The following is an 8261-nucleotide window of genomic DNA, read 5'->3' on the forward strand; positions in this document are numbered from 1 at the left end:
ATGTAACTATTTTTCAAGAACAGAAACATTGCCTAGACAGTTGCCACTCACTAATTCAACTCATTTCAAGTAGTAAAATGAACACATACAGATCACTGAAGTAGAACAACAAAGAAGTATGTGTTTCTCAGTTGCACACCTAAGATTTAAAGAACCATGTTTTGTATGTTGCTTCATAAAGGTTGACTTTTATTACTGACAGTTGTGAAATACATTGGATTATGTGTACTGTGAACAGTGTAACTTGATTTCTTCTCTGTCAGTTATTAAACAAATCTGCACTGGTTTTAGCACCTTAACTGCAATTACACTTAATTTCCTAGTCACTCAACTTCAAATGATGAAAATAAGGATACACTTAAAACCTTCTCTTAAAAATCATGATTAGCTGCTTATATGAAGAGGCATGCAATTAAGCAGCTCTTATGCCATCCAAAAGAAAGCGGGAGTAACCCTCCTCTGTATGACAGCCTTAAGACAGTGACAATCTTGAATGAATCCAAATTTATTATTATTATTAAATATAGCCTCAGAGGATTATACACAAGTAATAAAAGAGGAAACACAAAGGTGAAGCAAGGAGGGAAAAGTGGGTTTTGCAAAAGGGAGAACCTTTCAGATGCATTAGCAGGATCTCCTGCCAGATTTGGAAAGATGAGCAATGCCAGAGAGAGTATTGAAGAGATCTCACTTGGAATTCTGCCTATAGTGTTGGTCAGCTTCTTCAAGAAAGGTGAGTTCAAACCAGATCTGATGCAGGGCATGTCTAGAAAAGAGAACTTATGAGAGCACATTACCTTCTACAAGGACACTGGAAGATGAAGGTGGAAGAAATAACATTCCAAGAAATGGTTAGAGATTGTTCATGAATTAACCATGGCTAGAAATAAGATTTTTAACCACTGGACCCATCAAGTTCTGGAAAAGCTCACTAGAAAAGCTACCTGCTTTAAGTTGGACATTCAGGTTATTAAAGTGGTTCTAGAACAGGTATGTATTGTGGCCTGGTGAATACTTTCAATGCCATGCACCTACTGGCTTGACACTGGAACGAGTCTGTATGTGTGTGAAGAAAGCCAGCTAGTTACAATGCTGTAAAATAGTCTTGTTAACAGAGAACTGGCTTAGTTTAACAGAGTCCTTTTTATTATTGCACTTAATACCTAGGACATGCACTGAGTTCAGTCTGCTAAGCTCTGCTGAGCAAGAAAGAAAATAAAATTCAAAATACTCAGAGAAAACAGGAAACCTGGAGGGACTAGAATACAGTAGAAAAGCTGACTTTCCAGTCTTGCAAAGAGAAATAAAGTGTGGAAGTTACATAAAAATAGTCAGTCTGCATACAGGGCTGGCCATGGGAAATAAACCAGAATGGACATTTTTGTTGCTACCTCAGAAGAAGACAAACATGTGCTGACCTATTACTATATGAAGCATCATAGTACTCAATAGAACTGCTTCACTGGTACAATCAAAGAAAGTGCTTCTGAGGAAGAATAAAACTTTACCAAGACCAATTTCTCCCTGTTCCTGCCCTGTGATCAGCTGGAAACACAGAAATGTACCATGGCGAGATCCCAGCTGCCTAGAGGAGACCTGCCTTGACTTTCCCCTTGCAGCAAACTCTAAAACCAAGGAAATGGTGTCTGAGTTCCAAAAGACAGATTTTTTAAGAATCAAAATGAGAACAATGAACCTTCAAATAAAGAATTTTTTACAGGAAACAGACTCTCTCATACCCTTAGCTGCTTAGCCCACATTGCAGTCTTCAAACTTCTACCTAGGGGTGTTCAGATGCTCCCTGTCTATGCACAACCTTGAGGCACTCAAAGAAGTCACCATTTGACCTAGAGTGCAACAGTCTTAGCAATGCAAACTGCTGGTCAACCAACAGCAAAACAGTCAGGCATACAATAAGATAAACAATAAAACCCCCAGTATGCTATTGGCTCAGATACATCACACAGCTTAGAAACACAATTTTAGTCTCTAATTTTGGAGACTCATTTACAGCTTTGGGACAAAGCTCACTCCACAGAAACACTTCCAGTCAGAGAAGACATCAAATACTCAAGGCAGGGATGCAAATGTCAATACCTACTTCTGTACAACAAGAGCATGAGACATTGTTCAATTGTACAAACACTCTTTCCTTCTCCCTCTTCATTTCTGTAAAACAGAGTCATAAGCTGCCAACACTCAGTCAGCCACTGAGAGTGAACAGCAGTGCTAATTTGAAGAGAACTTGTGTGTCATTCACAGTTGGAGCTAGTCTAACAGCCACATAAATTAGGGCAAAAAAAGAGGTTTATCCCAGTACTTCCACTACCATGCACAAAACTGTGTGCTGGAAAAAATGTGGGAAGATGACCATAAACAGAAGAACAGGGGATTGTATCTTCAGATGCTCACAAACAGACAAGGCTTGCTTTTCTTTCTTCACAGATGCTGATGTGTATCTGTCAGAGGTTCTTGACGCCAAACTGACAACAATTTGGAAAACTAACACTTTGCAGAACTGCTAGTCTGGAGAAACAGCAGCTTCTGCAGGGGGTCCCTCCATCTCCCACCACTGCTGCTCTTGGCTCCTGGACACCAAGTGGCAAGTCACCCACCAAAACCAAAAGATAGGCATGGAAAGTGAAAGGACATAGCAGGTTAGGGAAGAGAGAGTTTTGCTTTCCCAAAAGTAAGTGTGAGTTAAGTAGCATCAAGACTGACAAGAATAAAACATGCAAACATTGGGAGACCTAGCAGGGTACAGAAAGATCTCGCTTAGGCAGAGAGGCATAAATGTCACAGATAACAGGAATCTGCTCCTTTCATAGCCTTTGCATGGAAGGTATACATAGCACAAAGAAGGCTGGCACTACACTTTAACCACAGCAATCCACATGAGAGGGAAGACCACATGCACACTCTACTTCCACGCTACAAGAAAAAAAGCACATGACTAAAAAAGGCACAGGGTTTATAAACACTGAGGTTTGGCCTCATAATCCAGGGGTACAGAAAGTATTCAGTGGACTTGTCCATTCCAAATTAGTAACTGAGAGACCTACAGTAGGTGCAAGACTCCAGAGGGCTATTCCCACTCTTTTAAACACAAATATTTTTGGACGATGATAGTAAAATCCCCACAACTGCTCACAACCAACTGTCTCTTTCCATCTGAAAGTTCTGCATTCATTACTGGCTATCCAGCATCCTATGGGTGATGTGATCCCATCAGTCTGAGCTCAATTCCTATATCCACACCTATTGGCACCCCATCAGAAGAGGAAATTTGATAGCAAGGACTACAGGAAAATCATTCCAAGTGCAGTTTTCCTCACGCAAGCTGAAATATGCTAATAAGGTATGGAAACAAATACCAGATTTCTGTAAAAAGTCAGCTATGGGGCCAGATTTCTTAGTCACAGGATCACCTACAGAAGTATTTGATTACAAGAATAGGAGTAAAACCATATTCACAATCACTGTTGCCTTCACTGCAAAGGAAACTGCTGTGGGAAAGGCAAAATTGTGGTGCAGAGAAATTATGAGGCTCAGAGACCAACAGTCAAAGCTGTAACTGAGATGCAGGCTTGTCACCAGCTGAAGCTTTGTCTGATCATGCTGCTGATGAGACAATCTGTCCCTTCCCAGCTTCTTGGAACATAATCTTCCACCCCAATCTTTTAGTCAGCACTAGCAAATACACAGCTATGTAGTAAGAGCACATTGTTTATCAAGCTGAAAACTAATCCTGTAGTGTATTTTTCACCTACATCAGTCTCACCATCCTCCTGGTGAAAAGGAAAGGAGCCTTTTATGACCTTTTTGGAAGCTTTCACACACTTCATCCAGCTGGACAGGTGCATGCTGATATTACATATACAGCCCCAAGGTTTGGATGTAAATGACACATCTGTGCTAACCTAATGGAGTAATTTGCCCTGAAGAATTATTTTACAACTCTTCCTGAAACAAAGAAGCTGCAGAGTCTGTCTTACTGGTTTGAAAGATACTTTTTAATTCAGAGAAACAAAAAGGCCACAAACACGAAAGAACTACTACATGAATAAACAATCTTTTTTGGAGTGCATTCAGTTGAATCTGGATTTATTTGAAATCTAAGCATAGCTGGTTAGGGAAATGTTTTTCACTTTTTTTACAAGACAAGACAGCCATTAAAAATAATGGATTATTATTATTTCCAAATCGTCTTTATATTTTCTTCTACTTCCATCTATTGGCCTTACACCTGAGATCTAACTTAGACTCTATTACAACAAAGAGAGCATATATAAGAATTCTTCTGTATAATCAAGATTTTTGTGGATTGTAAACATTTCAAGAGAAACAAGCATTTATTTTATTACCTATAAATGTTAAGTTAGATGCATGATCTGATGAATTAATGACAGAAAAATCTACTTTAGAGTGTTCACAGTAAAAAAGAATGTTTTTTTCTTGAACTATTGCCAAAGAAATGGCTCAGTGAGAAAAAAAACCTACTGAATTTTAAGAAAGTATTTCTTGGCTTTTACTCTCTTCTTTAGAATAAGCTGAAAGTAAAATTCAAGTCTGATAAAGAGCTGTATAAAAGATTAAAAGAGCCATTGTTTAAATCACAGAACAACTTAGGTAGAAGGGGACTTCTAGAGATCATATAGTCCAAATTTTCTCTTGTTAGATACTGAGTATCTCCAAGGATGGTAACTCCCCCTTGGTAACCATGTTCCAGTCAGTGTTCAATCATGGCTCATAGTGAGGATATTTTTTTTCTATCTTTTTCCTTGTTTGTCCCTTGTATCTGCAAGTCTTTTGTCTTTTTGCTGAGTAGATCCAAGCAGAGTCTGGCTTTATCCATCCTCTGCATTTCCTTCTATTAGGTAGACATCTTAATTTGGCACTCCTCTCTTGTGACAAAACCAATTATCTCAGACTCTCCTTGTATACCACCCACTCCAGTCACAGTCACAGGGGACCCTGCCATGCTCACTTCAGTATTTCAACTTCCTTCTGATACAGCAGAATTAAAAATGGACACAGACGTGGTATACCAAAGAAATTTTGGATTATTTTTCAAACATGTTTTTGAGACAGGTTTTCAGGGCATTATGAACTTTTATATTAGCTTTTTTTTTATATTCATTGTCATGGCATCATCTTATAGTATTAACTGAAAAGTACAATTGAAAACACAAGTGACAACAAAGCTGCTTTTGCACTGACCAGCTGGTAGGACAAATGGACCAACAGACCCACCCTGAAGGGAACAGAAAGCCAAAGGTAAAGAAACATCAAGTGTTTGCAGCACAGGGCTGAAAGATATTTTCCCAAGGAAAATATATTCTACAGCACACAGCCTAGAAATCTATGGAAGGAGTCTTTGTGAACTCTGTGTGCTATTTGCCAGTGGGGCAGTCCAGGACCAAAGAGGCCTCTTGGGTATCTAGGCACTTGAAAATGCTACATACTAGACCCCATCTCGTTTGCACATACATGAGTTAACCCCTTGTCTGCAGATTCTGGAAGCCAGGGAAGAAGCAACCCTATCCTCAGATGGCAAGTAGATCCAAGTCTACTCACAAAAGGTAGCCCATTCACTTCCCACCAATAACCACAGAAATGGAACAGTGCACCTGGGAGTCAAATGATCCACTTCATGGTAGGTACAGAGTCTGTAATTAAAGCTGCTGGACTGCTTACAGCTAGGCACACATCTGAGCCACCTGGCTGGGAATATGGGAACCTTCACAAGTCAGGGCATTGACAACTTAGTATCTGCAATCCTGTAATAACAGAGCTGTCAGGCTGTAGGACAGTTGGGCAATGTAATACTCTACTGATTTTATCTTCATAAGAGAAACGCAGTTTGTGCAAGTGATAGACACCAGCATGTCTCAGTGCCCTAAACACTGTGATACAGTTAAATTTTTTTATCTCTGCAGCTGTGTCAGTATTTTACACATTACTATATCACACACATTTGATTACATTCATTATTCAAATCATCCTTTTAAAAAGTTTAAAAATATGTATTTTCCAGGGCTTTGTGGAAAATCATAAGTTTATGAAAAGATGTCTCCAGTTGGAGGGAAAATACATCTGTTACATGCATTGTAATATTTATTACAGGTTTTTCAGGATTGTGGATTTATATCCCTAAAAGTTTTCTTATTCAGCAAAAAGCAGTAGTGAGACCTTCCATTTAGGAGACAACAAAATGCATATGCCACAGGAAAAAAATATCTGTGGGGAAGCCATATCTCAGTCACTCCTGACTTCACAAAAATACTGATCTTTGCTTCTTGAAAAATAAAGACTAAGGTAATCCTTCATCATTATACCTAAACACTATAAATAAAAAAGGTATGGAGCATACTCATTTTATTAGTCATATTTTTCCCAGTAACATATCTCTCATGGCTACCTTTTTAGCAGACTGTATTCAAAATAGGTTAAAGTCACTGCTAACATCTAAAAGCTGCTGATGAAAAAAAAATCTGCATGTCATGAACAACTGCAATCCTGTTGTCCAGAAAGCTGTCTACCTATCCCTTTACTTAGTCTAGAAAAAAAAATGCAGAACATTATTACAGAGAAACTTACCTGTGGGAGAGTTGCAGCTGATATACTCACAGCATCCCTAATGCAAAATTATTGAAATAAATATTAAAGTCACACAACATGCATTCCCAACATGGACTTTACTATTTGGACCTTCCAGGGTGTTGAAACTGCCAAATATATAGACCATGTGGAGACTTCAACAGTAAACACAACAAGGAGCAATATAATCTCCCCTCCTTTCCTACTGTTTCTGCACTCAGCCTAGTTCTGCTGTGGTACAACCACATAACCTTTGCTCAGATTTTTGAGGAAATCATTAAATTGAGAGAAGGAGCTCTGAAGAGGTCCACTGAGTTGAGTTGTGAAAGGTAAGAGACATAAAACTGGAAATAAAGGCTGCAGCGATGGTGCCAGGCAAGTAGCTCGACAATCAACAGCAAAGACATCAATGTGGAAAGATAATTAACATCTCAAGGGAAAAAATTAGTTGGAAGATTGCAACCTCCTGTTTAATGTCTTTGTTGATAATCTGGATGAGGGGATTGAGTGTATCCTTGGTAAATTCACAGACAACACCAAGCTGGGTAGGAGTGTTGAACTGCTGGAGGTCAGGAAGGCCCTGCAGAGAGATCTGGACAAGGTGGATCAATGGTCCAAGGCCGATGGTATGAGATTCAATGAGGCCAAGTGCTGAGTCTTGCCCTTGGGTCAAAACAACCCCATGCAGCACCATAGGCTTCAAGAAGAACTCAGTTTACAAAGTGTAGTGAAGAAGGTGGAATGGGGGCACATTTTGAGTAATGGTGTTTGTCTTCCCAAGTAACTGCTACATGTGACAGAGCTCTGCTTTCCTGGGGATGGCTGGACACTTACCTGCAGGAAATATGAATGAATTGCTTGTTTTGATTTGCTTTTCTGTGTGGCTTTTGCTTTCCCTACCCACAAGATTTCTAATTTTTACTCATCTGATCCTCTCCCCGATCCCACTGGTGGGGGAGTGAGTGAGTGGCTGCATGGGGCTTGGTTGCTGGCTGGACTTAAACCACAACACTAGGCAATAGGAAGCCATTTTGGCAGCAAAGGCATGTAGGAACAAAGAAGCAAACAGAGGGTGCCACTGCTGCAGATGCAAAGAGGAAAGAAGTCATGGAACATGGTGACATTTTGTTCTGGATTGAGCCATAGCTTTTCAACACACTCCACCCAAGTACCCATGCAGGTGTCAGAGACCCCTTCAGTGTGCCAAACAGCAGTACTGGCAGCTGTCTCTGAAAGTAGAGACCTCATTAACCATGGCAAGTAGGGCTGGATGAGCCTCACATGTCCTTCCCAGTACAAGTGGTGCTTCATCATGTGGTGAAATATTTGCTCTGGCATGTGAAGGCTGCTCCAAATCCCACCCAATTACTCTGGTTACTGCTTACTCCTACTCCTGTGGAGCTACAAGTCACACCCCACAAGCATCTCTCCCACACAGCATTTCAACAGGTGGCACAGAAACCCACCAGTCTAGCCCACACCTGCTCCACAGAAACGCCCTTGCAGATTCCTGGGCTATTGCCCACCCACAAAGCAGTTGGGCCACTTACCCTGGGTGATGAGTCCCCTGGGCCAGCCAGGGCTTGCATCTGGTTTTAGTCATGCTAAGGACACCACTGGAGTTGGGAGCACAGCCCATGTAGGACAGCAGCTCTGAAGCA

Source organism: Lichenostomus cassidix, chromosome 2 (genome assembly GCF_008360975.1).
Source record: "Lichenostomus cassidix isolate B80296 chromosome 2, HeHo_3.0, whole genome shotgun sequence".
NCBI classification, from domain to species: domain Eukaryota; kingdom Metazoa; phylum Chordata; class Aves; order Passeriformes; family Meliphagidae; genus Lichenostomus; species Lichenostomus cassidix.